At 37.8% G+C, this 20,034-nt stretch overlaps 2 long non-coding RNA genes across 2 annotated transcripts; both read left to right on the top strand.

The window, feature by feature from the left end:
- Positions 1–3,203: 3,203 nt before the first annotated feature.
- On the top strand, positions 3,204–4,536 carry LOC126927642 (uncharacterized). Its single transcript, XR_007715718.1, has 2 exons — positions 3,204–3,808; positions 3,919–4,536. It is a non-coding gene; the product is annotated as an uncharacterized LOC126927642 (long non-coding RNA).
- A 1,048-nt stretch (positions 4,537–5,584) lies between these two features.
- On the top strand, positions 5,585–8,127 carry LOC126927633 (uncharacterized). Its single transcript, XR_007715709.1, has 4 exons — positions 5,585–5,800; positions 5,911–6,264; positions 6,344–6,447; positions 6,562–8,127. It is a non-coding gene; the product is annotated as an uncharacterized LOC126927633 (long non-coding RNA).
- The last annotated feature ends 11,907 nt before the right edge of the window (positions 8,128–20,034 follow it).

The following is a 20,034-nucleotide window of genomic DNA, read 5'->3' on the forward strand; positions in this document are numbered from 1 at the left end:
ATCGTTGGCCGGCGCGACTATACGCTGTCGACGGGCAAACAGCGACTGAGACTAACTGAAACGAACTCTGTCGCAGTACGAGCACGGGCTGCGTTCGCGGGTCGATCGAACACGTTCTGCGCCTCTCCTCGGCACCGGCGTCAAAGCCACCCCCGATGGCTGCAACGCACTGGTGCACTTGGTGGTCCTTCCTTTTTCGTGTGATATTATACCAGCATCTGTGATGCCATTTCAAAGACCGCAATCAAAGCATTAAATGCCAGATTAAAGCGACGCGATAATATTACCCCAATATTCGTCCGTAAATGTTACCGTATAGATGTTTAATGCTTTATTATGCTTCGATAAAGCAATAACACAGAAATAATTGCATTATTATGCTTCGAATAATTTACTATCACATGAATCGTTCCACAAGAAAACATATGTTTCACTTTTCCCCGTAGTATGATTGTAATTTATAACAAATATTTATAATTTATAATTTAAAATATTTATAATTCACTGAAAGTATCTTCCTGTCACGATTATAGGCGTAAAATGTCAAATTAAAAGTACCAAATTAAAAACATATGGTATCCCGAAACCAAACGTACGACATGGCGAATCACGATGATACGATAAAAATTGATCTATGTCTTGATTTATTCAAACAGAACGAACTTACTCGAACTTTTCCAGAATAAACGATTTATCCGATAATATCCGTCACTAGCTTCTCTTCCTTCAACGGTAACAACTGACACCGAAAGCTCGAGAGACCCGAACGGTGAGACGTACCCAGAAGCAATGCAGTTACCTGGGCAAAGAGTCCCAAAGACCAAGGACGTAGGAAATTTCGAGAAACGGAAATGGAAACTGGAGTGGCGCGTCAATCAGCACTGACGGAAACTAATAAAAATGGAAAAAACCAAACTAATTCGTTTCACAAATTATTAAAACGATATTATTGAAAATTTCACTCGATTTTCTCACTGCACACGTCAATATTTGTCGAAATATCAATATTAAAAAGTTAATAAAAAAAAATATCCTCTTTCTTCATACCTGTCTTTCTCCCGGGCGGCGAAGGAATACTAGAATGTTCGAGAACAACGGATACTTTTTGATTTTATCTCAATATCAATTTCAATCTTTTTAAACGAAATATAATCTGAACGATGAAACGTTTGATCAAATAATGTTCTTCGTTCGATGCTAAAGGAAATTGAGAAGAAACATCGAAAATTCGTTAATAAAACGAATTTCTTTGTTTCTGTTAAATAATAAACTTGATATACGTATTGGTTTTTAAAATCAATATAGCTAACCAATGGGCACACTTTTAACAAGGGTGATGGAACATACCAAAAATCTTTCAAGATGGTCTTGGCAACGGAAGAGTCGAAAATATGACAATTATGAATGAAAAATTCTAATATTTTACAGCTGGCAACGATAAACAACTCCAGATATTCTCCTAATTAATTTACAACAAATTCGCGTATATGATCGATAGCTGACGTCACTGTGTCCCACAGCCCTTGTAAAACGATAAGAATTTCCTGGAAAAACTTGTAGCCACGAAATGAAAAAGATGATAAAACTTCTAACAAGAGTACTGAGACGAGCAACTTTGTACTTACCCCTTCGGAGTAGGGAACGTGATTAAACGTCCGCGAGTTCGAAACTTTTGTAAGTCACTGCACGGCCGCTGCTTATGGTGGAAATGTAATAGATATAAGTACAGAGCGCGTGAGCGAACTAAAAACGCGATATAGGGGTAAAGAGAGAGACCGTTCCGTCCTTCTCTAATGCCCGCGTACTTGTACCGGAAATGTGTAACAACGGTAAACGAGCGCCGTCAGTGTCCACTAGTGTGCATGCCTGATTAAACAAGGACAGAAAATGCTTATATACAGCCTTCTCTTTCTATTTCCATGTCGCATCCATCTTACTATACAGTAGACAGGATTCGACTATTCCATCATTATATTCGCACCCTGCTTACGTGTGAACTAACATTGCCATGACAACAAATCGTTCGTCTCCTGTTTGATGCTCAGTTTTCAACGGAGTTGAAGGGAAACTTTATAAGAGAAAGGAAGTGACGGATTGTCTCAAAGTAATAAACGAAAATTCTCGTAACTATCGAAAAACGATAGTCAATACAAGGATATCATTATCACATTTAAAACTATTACAATGAACGGTGATTTATCGCTGCAAGGTACCACAAATAAGATATCTCATAATTTGCGAAAAGACTTTGGAACTTCCATGACAGTCATGAGTGTGTTTTGTCATTGATTTGCCATATTGCGTTTTTCACAATTGTTGTTCATTTTTTGTGATATTTTACACTCGCACATAGTATCTATGATTTTTTCTTTCGATAATTCTTATAATTATTGTCAATAATTAATTATTTATAACCATTTACGCTGTATTATATATCATTAAGATTTATCTTTGCACGTATCAAGATAGTAGATAACAAAATTATGTTTATATATTTATATTATGTGTATATATTTAGATATCTTCTTAGTTGCAATTTTTTCGAATAATATCGGCGACCAATCGAAATAGAAATTAGTGCGGAAAGAGGGGAAGGAACCAAAATTTGAAAATCGACATCGGTAACTCAGTAGTTATAGAGTAACTCAATCGATAACGTAGATTAACTAGTTATAAATGAAAATATATTTAAATTCAAACTTTAAAAATTAGAAATTAAAAGGCAGAAGGCAAAAAATTATCGCCGAGGATTTATATAATAATAAATAGACAGTACATTCTTTTTGTCTGTCTTACCTAGAAATAAAACAGTTAATTGATGATTATCGTATAGTGTGTACTCATAGCATAAAATTTGTTCAATGAATTAAAAATTATATTTTTTAGATATGTAGACATTAGCGATGTATTAATCCGGGAAGCTCGTCTACCTCGGAAATATCGAGTCTGCGACAACGTCGATTTGGAAATTATTCTTACAGAATATGAAAATTATTACAAGATGAAATTCCAAAAATATCCTATATTGTGCAAGAAAATAACTGAAAAGGAAATAAAGACGAGGGAAATGACAAATGCGAACAAAGTGTAAGAATTTAAATTATTTAACACTATTCAACGTTCTCAACGTATTCAACGTATCGATTACAATATCATTCAATCTTTGAAGAAGTAGTAAAACGTGTCAAATCTGTTAGCAAACAAACGAGAAGTGAGTCTGTATCTGGGTCTGTGAAAGGGAGGAATGCACAACAGAAGATGAGGGGTGATGCTACGGATGATATTAATCTCGCAATGACAGTGACATCAATTTTCGCCAATGAAAGCGATGAATCTTCATCAGAAGAGGAGAGCTATTTAACATCTTAATGGAACAATCCACGCAATCAAAGATATCAAAATAGGCTCAGAAGCTTTATATAGACAATCTGGAATTATGGAAGATTATTGAAGACATTTCATGCGTAAGTTATTTTCGATTAATATACGTATTGTAAATACTGATTTCAGTAAAGCTTTAAATAACGAATTACATAACACTTACGGAAATTAATACGGAGATTATGCGCCATTTCATCTTTGTATTGTCGTAGGAAATCATACTGACAAAATTAAATGTATATTGGGACAACATCGTAGGCCTAGAGGAATGTAAATCTGCTATTAAGGAGGCCATTGTGTATCTCCTCAAGTACCTTATCTTTTTTAAAGGCCCATTTTCTCCCTGGAATGTCAATGCACCTTTTTTAACATAACGGCCAGCTCATTGGTGAGCAAATGGAGAGGTGATTCCGAGAAGTATATCCGTGTAAGTTGATTTCCTTTGTCTATGAAGAAGAGATTCTGGAATATATCATATATAATAATAATCATATATAAATAGAATAGTTACATTAATACATTTGTTAAACTGAACAGGTTTTATTTGAACTTGCCTATAATTTTTCGCCTACAATTATTTTTATCGACGAGATTGACTGGATAGGCACAAATAAAGGAGTAAACTGTACATTGTCTGAACCTGCAAAGAGATTCAGATCAGAACTTCTTTCTAGATTGGATGGATTAGTATCTAACGAAAATTCTAATGTAGTTCTTTTGGCTGCAACTAATTGCCCTTGCTATGTATATCACGCTATTTCAATGTTTTCTAAGTAGAAAATATCTTAATATCATAATTATTCATTATCTTAATCTTAATTATTGTGTTGTGCGGAATATTCCTTTGTTATTATTAATATAACAGAACAATAATATTTATTGTAAATATATTATTAGGGACATTGATGCAGCTTTACGCAGATGCCTTGAAAAGAAAATATACGTATCATTACCAAATGAAGTTACTCGACTTGGTATGTTCAAATTATACCTTAGCAACCAGTTATTAGAGAATATGGATATTGTAAACCACATAATAAAATCTACTGAAAAATATTCTTGCGTGGATATAAAATTGCTTTGTAAGCAAGCATGGCTGCTCGAAATAAGTCCAATATGGGAAAAACTTGAAAAAAAAAAAAAAGAAAAAAGAAACATCTGTTACGACTTTGAAATATGAATTAAAGAATTATGAAATAATAGCAAAATTGTTAAAAAACAATGTCACCTACAGTTACGGATGTGGATAGATATGAAGCGTGGAATAAATATGTATGCCATAAGAACATATTTTAAAAAATATAAATGCTTATCATATAAAAATATAAAAATATAAAAATATAAAAATATAAAAATATAAAAATATAAATGGTTATAAATTATTAATATAATTATCGTTCGAAAAATTGTTCGTGTGCGTGCATGTATGTGTGCGCACGCGTTATAAACAAGTTTGAAATGTTCGTTCTACATATATGTATACGTGGTATACATCTTCCCTTATAATATATAATATGTGTAATCTGAGTGGTAATATCTCCACGTATTACATATGTGTTAGTGTATTTTATCGATAATCTGTCTTTTATTTCCTCTTATCTTATTAACGCATGTATGGGCGCGTATATGCGCCGGGCGAAAGCTATGGTTATATATGGGATTGTTAACAAATAAAAATTAATCTAGGTGTTATTAAAGAAATTTGTTTCACCTTCTAAACTTTTTGATGATTGGTTTACTTTGAATATTTTGCATATTTTTGCATATCATGAGCATTTTGTACATTTCTATACATTCAAACTTTCTATGAATATAAAATGATCCGCACTACTATCTACTTCATAGTATACTCTATACGTTTAAAATGCTCCATTAGAAGCTTAAATCTATCAAAATACAGCTCCTAGGGAAATGTGAATTTTCACATGAACACATAATATCGATTTTCTCATTGAAACGTATAGGCAGGTATATACTAGCATAAGCCACCTTCGGCATTTGGCCGTATGATGCAGCACTAGCTCTGTAACATAGAAAACCATAGGCGTCAGTTCTTCTTATTTCCTCTTTGATATATGTTTACTTTAATGTCACTTATTCAGACGCTTGATACATTGTCGGAATGAAATTTTAGTAATGTGCAAGTAATTTTGAGTAGATTAATAAAGTATAATAAGATATCAGATTCATGTACGTAGATTCAAGTGACATCAATCTTTATGTCTAGTATATACATGTGTATTGATCTATAAGTCAGTGTTAAAATAACAAATAAATGGCAGAAGAAGGAAAGAAGATTTCCTTCGGTTTTGCGAAATCTATTAAGAAACCTGTGTTAAAAAATGCTATTCCACAAGAAAAAAAGAAAGTTGATTACATTGAATGCCTTGATGAGAAAGGTATTAAAGTAATAGGGTGAGTTCAAAAAGTAAAATTTATAATCAAGAAACATATAACCTCAACCTAACCTATAAAAATCACCAATAGCGGAATATATATATTTGAAAACAATTTTTTTATTTCAATGAGGAAGAAAAAAAAGATGAATCTCTAATTATTCCATTACTAGGTTCAAAAACCTGGCATGATAGAATTCTTAATAAAATAGATGCAGACATTTTCCTTCCGAAGGCAGATAAGGAAAAGGTAGGAGACGCTAGTGTTAACGAGGCAAAATCAAAGCTATCTAATGGAAAAACATCGCCAATAATATCAATAAAGAAAGAGCCAGTTGAAGATAGTGAAAATAAAGTTGTTACTTTAGAAGAGCAAGCGACTAAAGAAATCATTGGGGAACTTAAGTCAAAGAATAAATATGAAACTAAAACAAATGATTTAACTTTACCTTTAGTAGAAGATGAATCATTAAGAGGCAAAGAACAGGTACGTTATCAACATATTGATGTGCAATGCACAGATGTATTACATTTGCATATTATAAATATCGTTTTGTATTTTTCAGTCTACGTTAGAAGATTATGAAAAAATTCCTATTGATGCTTTTGGTGTAGCAATGTTAAGGGGAATGGGATGGCAACCAGGAAAGGGAATTGGTTGAAATGAAAAGTATGAATTTTACTCTGGATTAAATTAATTATATGTATTTAATACATCACTTATTGGAAAGTAAACAGAGAACATCATTTTTTATTTCACAATCGTTTATTCTAACTATTACAGATTAGTAGCAGCTGTCATACCAGAATTACGACCAAAAGGTATGGGTCTTGGAGCAGACAAAGTAGCATTGCAGAAGAAAAATACAGATTTCAAAAAAGAAGAGGAAGAAGTTAAAATCGAGAAAGGAACATTTGTGAAAATTATAGCTGGAGAACAAAGTAATAATTATGGTCAAATAGAAGGATTCGATGATGATGCAGGAAGGCTCATAATAAAACTAGCTCTTGGTGGAAATATAATATCTGTAAATGAATTTATGGTACAGCCAGTGACTAAATCAGAATATTCTAAGAACTCAAAAGTTCAAAGTTAATATGAAGTGTTAGTTTTTCATTAAGGGACATTTAAGAAAATAAATTTGAATTGACATATACATATAAAGACATAATCGGACATGTAGAAAAACTAATTTAAGAGTACCTGTAAGTGTGTTGTTGCATGCAATTTTTTAAAAGTCCCTTCTAATTTTATATAAAATATGATAAATGTAGATCGGTCCGTCGTGTCCAGTAGTTGGGTGACTAGTGGGTTGTGGTGGTTGTTGGCTCTTGTGTTATATCTGCTTCTGGACTTGTGTATTTCATCTTTGACTGTAGGTATCTTGATGTCACGGTGGATTGTTTCGTTGGTAACATACCAGGGTGCATTTGATAGGGATCTTAGCGTTTTCGATTGGAAGCGTTGGAGTATTTCAATGTTGGAATTACTTGCTGTTCCCCATAGTTGGATTCCATAGGTCCAGACAGGTTTTATTACGGCCTTGTAGAGGATTATTTTGTTCTGTATGTTTAGTTTGGAGCGTCGGCCCGTGAACCAATAGAATTTTCTTAATTTTTCCTTTAGTTGCTTTGTTTTTTCTGAGATATGTTTTTTCCAAGTTAGCCTCCTGTCCAGGGTCATGCCCATGTATCTTACGGAGTCCTTGCTTGGGATTATTGTGTTGTTAATGGTGACCTGGGGGCAGGTTTGTTTTCGGAGCGTGAAGGTTACATGAGAGGATTTTTTTTCGTTTATTTTGAAACCCCATTTTTGGAACCACTTTTCCATGGTGTCGATACTTCGCTGGAGAGTGGATGAGGCAATTGCCGGGTCTGCGTGGGTAGCTAATAGTGCTATGTCGTCGGCAAATGTTGCTATTGTTACCTCGTTTGCTATAGGTAAGTCGGCAGTGTAGATGGAAAACAGTAGGGGTCCGAGGACACTACCTTGGGGTATGCCGGATTCTATTGGGAATGTTGCGGAAGTGGCGCCTAGACATTTAACTATGAATTGTCTGTTGGTTAGGTAGGATTTTAAGATGGAGTAGTATGGATGAGGTAGGATCTTTTTGAGCTTGTAGAGTAGCCCTTTATGCCATACTTTGTCGAATGCCTGTTGGATGTCTAGGAATACCGCTGAGCAGTATTTTTTCTTTTCAAGGGTTTGGCTGATCATGTGGGTTATGCGGTGGATTTGCTCTACTGTTGAGTGTTGTTTTCGGAAGCCGAATTGGTGGTCTGGGAGTGTTTTCAATTCTTCTAGGAGTGGAAGGAGACGATTCGTGAGCATCCTCTCGAATAGTTTAGACAGGGTAGGTAAAAGACTGATTGGGCGATAGGAGCTGGTTTCATATATTGGTTTACCGGGTTTAGGGATGAGGGTGATCAGTGAGATTTTCCAAGCCTAGGGAAAGTGTTGAAGGCGGAGGATAGCGTTAAAGATTGATGCGATGAGTGCAATCCCTTTTATCGGAAGTTCCTTGATTGCTTTATTTCCTATTAGGTCGTGACCTGCTGCTTTCTTGGGGTTTAGGCGACTGATTGCTTCTATGATCTCTGAAGAAGTGAAGGGTTCAATAGGAGGGGACATTTGGAAGGGAGTGTGCAGATATTCGGTAACGTCCGCTGCAGCTATGGAGGAATGGAGTTGGAATACTTCAGTCAAGTGTTTGGCAAATAGGTTGGCTTTTTCTATAGGGCTACGCGCCCATCCACCCTGCGGACGGCGGATTGGAGGTATTATTTGTGGGAGGCGCGTGAGTTTCCTGGAGGCCTTCCATAGTGAGTAGTTGGAGTCGGCTGTGGGGGACAAGCTGGCGAGATATTTGTGAAAACGGTCATTATTGTAGTTTTTTATAGTTTAGGATAGTTTTCTAGTTGCGTTGTTTAGTTTGCGTTTGTCCTCCGGTGTTCTATGGGTCTGCCATATGCTTCTTAGTCTACGTTTTTCTGCTATTTTTTTTAATATGTACTGGGGGTATTCGTGATTGCTGATGGACGTTTTTGCCGGTGTGGAGAAGCGGATAGCGTTTGTTATGCTCGTGTTTAGGTATTCCGTGGCTGCTTCGATTTCTTCATTGGTTTTTAGTGAAGTTGAGGCTGAAGTTGTGTGTGTAAAGACTTCTCTAAAGAGCTGCCAGTTGGTGTGTTGGTTATGTATGGAGCCATTACGTGTATTCTCGATGATAGTTGAACTGACTGTTACTATCACGGGGGAATGATCAGAGGAGAGATCAACCGAGGAATTGATTTGGACGTGTCTTGACGAGATATTTTTAGTTATGAGGAAATCAAGGAGATCGGGTATTTTGTTTGTGTCGGTGGGCCAGTTTGTGGGTTCGTATGTGGTAAGGTAGTTGAGCTTGTTGGTTATTATGCTGTTGAGGAGGTTTTTGCCTCTTACTGTAACCAGTCTGCTGCCCCATTGGGTGTGTTTGGCGTTGTAGTCTCCTCCAGCTATGAATCTATTGCCCAGGGTGTCCAGGATGTCGTCAAAGTCTTCTTTGGCGATGGAGTGTCTGGGAGGGCAGTATACAGCTGAAGTGGTGATTGTACCATGACAGTCTTCTATTGCTACGTTTGTTGCTTGGAGGTAGTCTTTCTGGAATGGTGGAAGTTCGTAGTGCTTAATGTTTGATTTGATTATGATTCCGGTGCCGCCGTGGGCCTTTCCGCTGGGGTGTTGGGTATGGTAGAACTTGTATCCGTTTATGTTCAGGTAGTTTTTATCGGTGAAATGGGTTTCGGATATGAGCATCACATCGATTTGCTGTTGTTTTAAGAATAGTTCTAGTTCAAATTTGTGCTGAGCTAGACCGTTGGCGTTCCGCAAAGCTATTCGCATTGGTTTTATTTTGCTTCTGTGCGTATGAATTTGTCCATGAAGAGTGTGAGTAGTGACAGCAAGTTGTTAATTTGCTCTGTTTGCTTCTCGATAAGTTTTTCGAGTCTGGTGAAGTTGTCTGTGTTTTGTGGGGTGGGAATTCTATTTTCTGTGTGTACACTGTGGGTTTTCGAGTTGTTTACGTTTCCTTGTGTTGCCTGCGCGTAGGATACTGATGGTGAGGTGAGTTTTTGGGGTCTAGGTTCTTGTATGGTTATGTCCTTGGGTCTCAGTTTTGGATACTTAATATTATGTAGTGTTTTATATGCTGAGCATCCTTTGTAGTTCGCAGGATGCTCTCCTTGACAGTGGATGCACTTAGCGGGGGTTTCGGGGGATTTAGTGTATTGGTTAGTGGGGTGATTACCTGCACATTTTACGCACCGGAAGTTATGGTTGCAGTATTTCTGCGTGTGGTCGTACCTTTGGCACCTTTTACATTGTACTATTTCTTTCTCTACAAGAGGTGGTTCGAACTTAACTATGGAGTTTATCAGCCGGTTGACGTTGTAGATTTCTTTGTTGTTCCCTTTTTGTTTTAAATCTATGAAGAATAGTAATAGTGGGTTTTTTGAGATTCTATGTTTAATGTTGCTTATGTTTGTTACCTCATGGCCAAGATTTTGAAGTTCGTACTTTAGTTCATCTAGGTCGACTGAGTGGTGGATGTTGCGTAGCACCACACGAAAAGGTCTTTCTTGTTTGAGCTGATATGTGTGGAATTTAGCGTTTAACGTTTTTAGCAACTTAGTTAACTTTCTACAGGCGTCTGGGTGGGTCGGCAGAATTTTCACGTGGTTGTTGTTAATTTTTAACTTGTAGTCCTCTTTGCTGATGTCTTTTTCAATGGTCCTTGTCATTGACTGTATGTCGATTACGTCGTCAATGAATATTGGTGGAGGAGGGGGAATTTTTTGAGTATGGAGATTATTTACCTTTTCGGTTGTATTCATGGAGTCTTCCGTAGACTCCAGTATTGAGAATCTATTGAAGGTGGTCACCTGGCTGGCTGGTGGTTTAGTTTGACTCTTATTCACATTTGTCTTGGTTGGTTCCAGCTTGCGTTTTTTCGAGTGATGGTCGTTTACCAGGATAGATGTGTTGCCCCCTTGCCACGGGGGAGGAAAAACGGCGGAGTTATAATTTAGCTCCGGAGAGCCTGTTTGGAATGATAGAGCCATCATCGAGCTAGTTAATTCAGTGTGGAAGAACTAGTCGAGAGGCTGTTAACCCTTAGCTAGGTTTGTTGGATTTGCTTTCGACAGATGGGCGTCACGTGGAGTTTTGTGAACTTCACAGGGCACTGGACACACGTCTCGGCACTCAGCAGCAACTGGATGGTCACGTGCTGTTTTGTGGACTTCGCAGGACACTGGACACACGTTTGCACGCCTCGGCACTCACCAGCAAACTGTTCACGGTAACGCTATCGAGGAAAACTATGATGGGTGTGCCTAAGGGCACGAAATCATCGGATTCGTGGAAAAAAGCCTTCGTTCGGAAAGTGAGGGAAATTGGCGTTACTGTTAATTGGTCAATTTCCATGTTGGTGGTTAGGGAAGGGTGCTAGCCGCCCTTAAGAGAGAGTTCGAGAAGAGGAAGCGTCGTTCGTGAGAAAAATAGATTTCTCCTATTTTCTCGTAGTTGGAACGAGGACTGTTTGTCGGTTTGAAGGACTTTAGTTAAACAAATCTTAAGATTTATAGCGAATTTATATTTATTTATAGATATCCTCGGGCTAGCTGAACATGTACTGTGGAGACGCGTCGACATCTGGTAATCATCTTACTCAAAGAATAGAGTCTGCGTGTGGCGAGGCACGGGACAGAAATCGTTGAAATGCTTACCATCGTGCCCCGTCCCAAGTATTTCTTTTAAGGAGAGCTATAGAGTTACTTCATGCCTTTGTTAGACAAAACGTTCATCCCTTGACGGCGATTACGTTCGGCGACTGGTTGTCGCCTCGAGCCCGAGCTCACTATCATAAATCTCAAATAAGTACAGTCGGATCGAATGACAACAGTTTCTTAATTCGGCTATGGTGAAATCTAAATTACAGTACTGGGGGTATTCCCAAAGTTCCGAAGGGAAGGTTCCGGTGTTCTTTCATCTCCGACATATATATATATATAATTCTATATTATGCCTACTGATTGATATGAATTTCTTTCGGTCTCGAATGCGTTAAAACGGAGCGCAAAGAAGTCGAAATTACTTATTGTAATTGGTAAAACATCGTGAAAGGCAGACAGATACAAGAAAGAAGTTAAACTATAAATTATATTTGCGACATTGTTATGTTTTTGCTTTCTTTAAGCCTTTCATCGAGACAGCCGATCTATAAATATTAATCGACCAATTTCTCTAAGCTTGTAACTTCAAATTAATGTTTATATATATAAAGAGTTACGTATTAATCTATCTAAATATTTAAAAAGATGTTTAATGTTATAAATGATGGATATTAAAGATGTTCAAAAGAATGTAGTCTTCGCGTGTTCTTTATCATATCCCTGATCAAAGACATTCCAATATTATTACAATATCCAATTACATATTGATACACAAGATATACAGATTATTATTTATAACATTTTGGTTTTCTTAATTGAGTTATTCATTTAGTACAAATGATAAGTAATTAGTAATAATTCATAAAAAAACGGTATTGTAGTAGAAATATTATAAGAAAACATATTCTGTTTCAGTGTAGAGTTACTCCTTTTTATAGACAGTGTCGTACAAATCCGTACGTCTTTGAGAAAATGTAAAAACATACGAAGTAATAAGTAATGCTTGCTAATAAATTCAGCAAATACAGAGGGAGCTGGCAAAATCGATGAACCAACGAGACTAAAAGTTAATTACATCATGGATTTCTCGCTTTTAATGTTAAGCTGGAAATTACCGATATCGGTGACCACCATATTTTCCTGAGTTTCCAAATCATAAAGGATTTTCCCCCAGGGATTTGTCAACTGTGTATGTCCCCATGCGACATAACTTGCTGAAGGAACACGAGCCGGTGATATACAGGCGACGTATAATTGATTGTCATTCGCTCTGGAACAGTTCGCTGTTGAGTGTCGAAGCGTGCAGACGTGTCTCTAGTGCCCAGTGAAGTTCGAAAGTAACACGTGTCACCCAACCGTCGAAAGTGAACACAGCGTGCTCTTACCCTCCCAAGTGTTTCCTATCCGCCAGGCAGAAGAAAAGCCTACGCGCCTAACCCCAACCCGAACCTTGCCTCATAGCCTCACGACTAGTTATTCATATTGAAATAGCTAGCTCAATGATGGCCCAGCAAACACGACCAGGCTCGCCTGTGCAAACTCACAACTACCCCGCGCTACTACCCCCCCCCCCGTGGCAGAAGTGCAGCAGATCCCACCGTGCCAACGACGCCAATAAGGCGAAAAAACGCAAAATTGAACCAAACTCGAACGAACAGCCAACAACACAAATTAACACTCATAATAGGTTCGCAATATTGGAATACTCAAACGACGCCATGGAAATCGCAGGCCCGCCAACAAACCACCACGCACGGAGAAGGCCCCCTCCCCCACCAATATTTGTTAATGATGTCATTGACACCCAGACTATGATCAAGTCCTTAGAGAGAGATATCTCCAAGGAGGACTACAACCTGAAGATAACCAACAATCGAGTCAAAATCCTGCCGACGAACCCAGAAGCCTACAGGAGGCTTACCAAGATACTTAGGGCCCTGAACGCCAATTTCCACACCTATCAACTCAAAGAAGAAAGACCTTTCCGGGTGGTGCTACGAAACATCCACCACTCTGCAGACATCGACGAGCTAAAAATAGAACTATCGAAACTCGGCCACGAAGTCATCAATGTCAGCAACATAAGGCATAAAGTCTCGAAAAACCCGTTATCCCTATTTTTTATCGGTTTAAAACAGAAACCCAACAATAAGGAATCTACAACATCAGTCGCCTAATGAACGCTATAGTAAAATTCGAACCACCGCAAATCAAAAAGGAGATAGTGCAATGCAAAAGGTGCCAAAGATACGGGCACACGCAGAAATACTGCAACCATACCTTCCGCTGCGTCAAATGTGCAGGTACACACCCCACCGACCAGTGCAGTAAATCACCGGAAACCCCAGCGAAGTGCATCCACTGTCAAGGTGACCATCCTGCCAACTACAAAGGCTGCTCAGCCTACAAAACACTGTACTCAAACAAGTACCCCAAACTTAGAACAAAAGAGGTAACCTACCAAACACCCAGCGCACCGAAATTCATCTTTACCCCAATCCCCCCAACCAATCAAACACCCAGCCCTACCAAATTCACCACTCCCTCAACCTCCTATGCCCAAGCGGTACAAGGCACTCAAAATATACCAAATAGCCATAGGGATCCTCCTCAAAATAGTGCCCCCAACTCACCTGATACAGACAACGTCTCTAGGCTTGAAAAGCTAATAGAGAAACAATCAGAGCAAATAAACAATTTGCTATCGCTACTAACACTCATTATGGATAAATTAATACGCCCCGACGCAAAATAAAACCAAGACGCATAGCTCTGTGGAATGCCAACGGTCTAGCGCAACGCAAACTTGAACTAGAACTCTTCCTAAAACACCAGCAAATCGACATAATGCTCATATCTGAAACCCACTTCACCGACAAAAACTACCTGAACATAAACGGATACAAGTTCTACCATACCCAACACACTAGCGGAAAGGCCCACGGCGGCACCGGAATCATAATCAAATCAAACATTAAGCACTACGAACTTCCACCATTCCAGAAAGACTACCTCCAAGCATGGTCTTGAAGACTGTCATGGTACAATCACCACTTCAGCAGTATACTGCCCTCCCAGACACTCCATCGCCAAAGAAGACTTTGACGACATCCTGGACACCCTGGGCAATAGATTCATAGCTGGAGGAGACTACAACGCCAAACACACCCAATGGGGCAGCAGACTGGTTACAGTAAGAGGCAAAAACCTCCTCAACAGCATAATAACCAACAAGCTCAACTACCTTACCACATACGAACCCACAAACTGGCCCACCGACACAAACAAAATACCCGATCTCCTTGATTTCCTCATAACTAAAAATATCTCGTCAAGACACGTCCAAATCAATTCCTCGGTTGATCTCTCCTCTGATCATTCCCCCGTGATAGTAACAGTCAGTTCAACTATCATCGAGAATACACGTAATGGCTCCATACATTGGCCTCAACTTCACTAAAAACCAATGAAGACATCGAAGCAGCCACGGAATACCTAAACACGAGCATAACAAACGCTATCCGCTTCTCCACACCGGCAAAAACGCCCATCAGCAACCACGAATACCCCCAGTACATATTAAAAAAAATAGCAGAAAAACGTAGACTAAGAAGCATATGGCAGACCCATAGAACACCGGAGGACAAACGCAAACTAAACAACGCAACTAGAAAACTATCCAAAACTATAAAAAACTACAATAATGACCGTTTTCACAAATATCTCGTCAGCTTGTCCCCCACAGCCGACTCCAACCACTCACTATGGAAAGCCTCCAGGAAACTCACGCGCCTCCCACAAATAATACCTCCAATCCGCCGTCCGCAGGGTGGATGGGCGCGTAGCCCTATAGAAAAAGCCAACCTATTTGCCAAACACTTGACTGAAGTATTCCAACCCCATTCCTCCATAGCTGCAGCGGACGTTACCGAATATCTGCACACTCCCTTCCAAATGTCCCCTCCTACTGAACCCTTCACTTCTTCAGAGATCATACAAGCAATCAGTCGCCTAAACCCCAAGAAAGCAGCAGGTTACGACCTAATAGGCAATAAAGCAATCAAGGAACTTCCCATAAAAGGGATTGCACTCATCGCATCAATCTTTAACGCTATCCTCCGCCTTCAACACTTTCCTCAGGCGTGGAAAATCTCACTGATCACCCTCATCCCTAAACCCGGTAAACCAATATATGAAACCAGCTCCTATCGCCCAATCAGTCTTTTACCTACCCTGTCTAAATTATTCCAGAGGATGCTCACGAATCGTCTCCTTCCACTCCTAGAAGAATTGAAAACACTCCCAGATCACCAATTCGGCTTCCGAAAACAACACTCAACAGTAGAGCAAATCCAGCGCATAACCCACATGATCAGCCAAATCCTTGAAAAGAAAAAATACTGCTCAGCGGTATTCCTAGACATCCAACAGGCATTCGACAAAGTATGGCATCAAGGGCTACTCTACAAGCTCAAAAAGATCCTACCCCATCCATACTACTCCATCTTAAAATCCTACCTAACCAACAGACAATTCATAGTTAAATGTCTAGGCGCCACTTCCGCAACATTCCCAATAGAATCCGGCATACCCCAAGGTAGTGTCCTCGGACCCCTACTGTTCTCCATCTACACTGCCGACTTACCTATATCAAACGACGTAACAATAGCAACATTTGCCGACGACACAGCACCATTAGCTACCCACGCAGACCCGGCAATTGCCTCATCCACTCTCCAGCGAAGTATCGACACCATGGAAAAGTGGTTCCAAAAATGGGGTTTCAAAATAAACGAAAAAAAATCCTCTCATGTAACCTTCACGCTCCGAAAACAAACCTTCCCCCAGGTCACCATTAACAACACAATAATCCCAAGCAAGGACTCCGTAAGATACCTGGGCATGACCCTGGACAGGAGGCTAACTTGGAAGAAACAAAGCAACTAAAGGAAAAACTAAGAAAATTCTATTGGCTCACGGGCCGACGCTCCAAACTAAACATACAGAACAAAATAACCCTCTACAAGGCCGTAATAAAACCTGTCTGGACCTACGGAATCCAACTATGGGGAACAGCAAGTAATTCCAACATTGAAATACTCCAACGCTTCCAATCGAAAACGCTAAGATCCCTATCAAATGCACCCTGGTATGTTACCAACGAAACAATCCACCGTGACCTCAAGATACCTACAGTCAAAGATGAAATACACAAGTCCAGAAGCAGATATAACACAAGAGTCAACAACCACCACAACCCACTAGTCACCCAACTACTGGACACGACGGACCAGATCCGCAGACTAAAAAGAAAATACCCTCTAGTTTAAATCCTTAGTTTCTACTAGAACCAACAATATAAAACTATTATGGTCCATGTCATTGTATCACGCCAAATTAAATTAATTACTGAAAATTCTCAACGAGAACTGATTGTAAATATTCTAATAAAAAAAAAATCTCTAAAAAATTCGATGAAAATTCTCATGAAACATCAATTGAAGCAATTAAACGCAACAGAGAATGGGTATAATCATATAATTCCTCCCCATTTCAAAATTCATTCATATACATCGATTTTTGTTTTCATATTTGTTTTATATGTGAAGAATACGTATTTATTGGCATAAAAGTATTTCTGTTTCAATTCCTGATCATTTTAGATCGAAACTTCCAAATATCGTTGATTAAAAATTTTTTAATTTTTAAAATGAAAGGCACTAATTATAGGACAAAAAGTTGTTTCAATTATTTGAACATTCTGCTTCATTCCTACAATAACATATTTTATTTTAAATTAAAACAAGAATCAATACTATTGTGTATAAGTTTAATGGAGTGACACAGGTGATTTGTAACTAACACTGTAGCTAACATAGTTTCTGCAATATACCCTTTAATCGAGTAGAAACAAGGGGATTTTAGAAATTTCTATTAACCGACAGTATTGTCAACAAGTTTTAACAATGACTGAAGGTTGCAAAATTAAATATAAAATGATTTATTAATAGCATATGCAGTGTTAAATTTGTAAATAAGCAGTTTATCTTTTAAGGATAACAAAGACACCAGAAAATAAAGATAATATTCTAATTATATTGTAAACTAACGAATAATGTAAAGAATTTATTTTTGTTATCTATATCACAGATTTTAGGTAAAATATTAATTTACTTATTACTAGGAGATTGAATTTGAAATATAATTATAATTTATAAGGGACACCTTTAAACTAGCAGATATTTGGTAGCAGTTCTCTAGCCTTTGTACAATATAACACAGTTCAGTTTAATTGAGTTTAATACCTTTGACCAGCCAGTTTCCAATTTCATTTATGGCATAATCTCCTGACAATTTCATACCCTTCGAAAGAAACACGATTTTCTATTATTGTTTTACAATCGCGGAATATGATCAGTGTTTCAATTAAGCTCCACTGTTTTAATTTCCCGTCTACGCACGATGTGGGTACACCGTTTTTTTGTTGTTTTTAGATACAAGTGACGAGAAATTATGAAATGATATTTTAAATTTAAACTGATTTCATTCATTGATTTATTGTAGCGACAATGGTAACTTGTTTAAATAAAGATTTTATAAATAAAATATTTAAGGTCTAAAATAATAAATTAACACATGTGAAAACATTAAAGCTGTTACCCTTATTCATGGTCTTGTTGGAACGTGTTTAACGAGCGTAACGTAGGCGTGAAAACGAAAACGTTGAGACTCTTGTGGCGTAAAAAGACTGAATTCCTCATAAAAATACAAGAAACGAATACAAGAAACGTGCACATAGTTTATTCTCGACCTTGGATACATAAAACCAAAAAAAAAAAAGAAAAGAAAAAGAAAAAGGAACAAAAATTTTTATTGGTTATTTACCGAAACTCATTGTATCATTTTTATTACTCTATATAAAACGTGGAATCATATACTGACGAATGTTATTTCGAATTTCTAACTTCAGAACGATAATTACATATTTGAAATTACCAATAAGTGGTAGTAGCATTAAAAATATTGAATATTCAACGAGATGAAATATAGGTAAGGTATTTAAAAGAAAAAAGATTGAAACGTTCGATGTAAAACGATGAAATTAAATGATTGGATTTGAAAACTTGATTCGGTTTAATAATTCGATGAAAAAAGTATTCATCCTATGAAAAAAGAATTCATGTTCCTGTCGATATATCAACGACGTGCGCCGTTACTTCCCACTGCTCTGCAATTCAAATGCAATACTCGAATATACATGGCGAAAGAAATGGAAATTGAGCAATTTAAGGGAACGAATTACTCTCGCGTCCACGTAACTTCAAAATGTATCACGTGTCGGTGTTTGCGAAACGAAATTCGTCGTTGTCCAACTAACACGCTTGCAGATGCTACGTTCACTTTGTTGCATATAGGGCTTAAATATATGAACAAATAGAACAGCGCAACTGTCACTAGCGTAATTTTTAAAGTGAATTAATGCATAATCTCGTCATCTACGTTTGACCATGATTATGGCAGTGATCATTGTTATATACGAATCTTCGTGCAATATATGTGAAAATTCGTGGTTGTCCAATTAACACGCTTGCTGATGCTACGTTCACTTTGTTGCATATAGGGCTTAAATATATGAACAAATAGTACTGCGCAAGTGTCACTAGCGTAATCTGAACGTGTTAAAGTGAATCAATACATAACTTCGTCATCTATGTTTGACCATGACTACGGCAGTGGTCATTGATATATGTGAAGCTTCGTGGAGTAGATGTGAAAATTCGTCGTTGTCCAGTTAACACGCTTGCAGATGCTCCGTTCACTTTGTTCCATATAAGGCTCAAATATGTGAACAAATTGAATGGAGCAACTGTCATTAGCGTAATTTTAACGCGTTAAAATAAATTAATGTATAATTTCGTCATTTACGTTTGATCTACGTTTTTTCATCTACGTCATCTACGGCACCTACGCGAATCTTATCGATTACGTCTTTGGCAGTGTTCGTTGCTATAAATGAAACTTAATAGTTGTTGAAACCGCTCGAAAGTCGTGTTCCTAAATCATTCCCTCGTCTCGTATCGTGTTTATCAAATGGAAAAGGAGATTGTGTTTTAATGAAATCGCTTGTTACTATCAATCTTGCTGTGTCACTCGCATAGGAGAAGAAAGTGAGGAAGGAGAAAAAAATTAAGGTAAGGTCATCAATGAGCAAAATGTTTAATGTACATTAAAATTGAGTCCGCTGCAACCCTCGTGACTTTTAAAATTCCATACGTATATTGTTATACGTAACATTGCCATATTAAATATATTCGATCAAATATTCAATCTCGTTCCCTGAAAGCTGTTCCTGGATATCTGGTTGGATACTTTACGCACGGAAATAGAGAGTGTTAACAGTAACAAACCCTCTATGTAGTGTTTTTGCTTTGCTCTTTTGAACAGGTAGATGACATTTTGCTTCGAAAAACGGATATATATACCACGGATATGCACATACAGAGTATGTGTATCGATATACACATTGATATACACCTTT

Source organism: Bombus affinis, unplaced genomic scaffold, assembly GCF_024516045.1.
Source record: "Bombus affinis isolate iyBomAffi1 unplaced genomic scaffold, iyBomAffi1.2 ctg00000173.1, whole genome shotgun sequence".
Lineage (NCBI taxonomy): Eukaryota > Metazoa > Arthropoda > Insecta > Hymenoptera > Apidae > Bombus > Bombus affinis.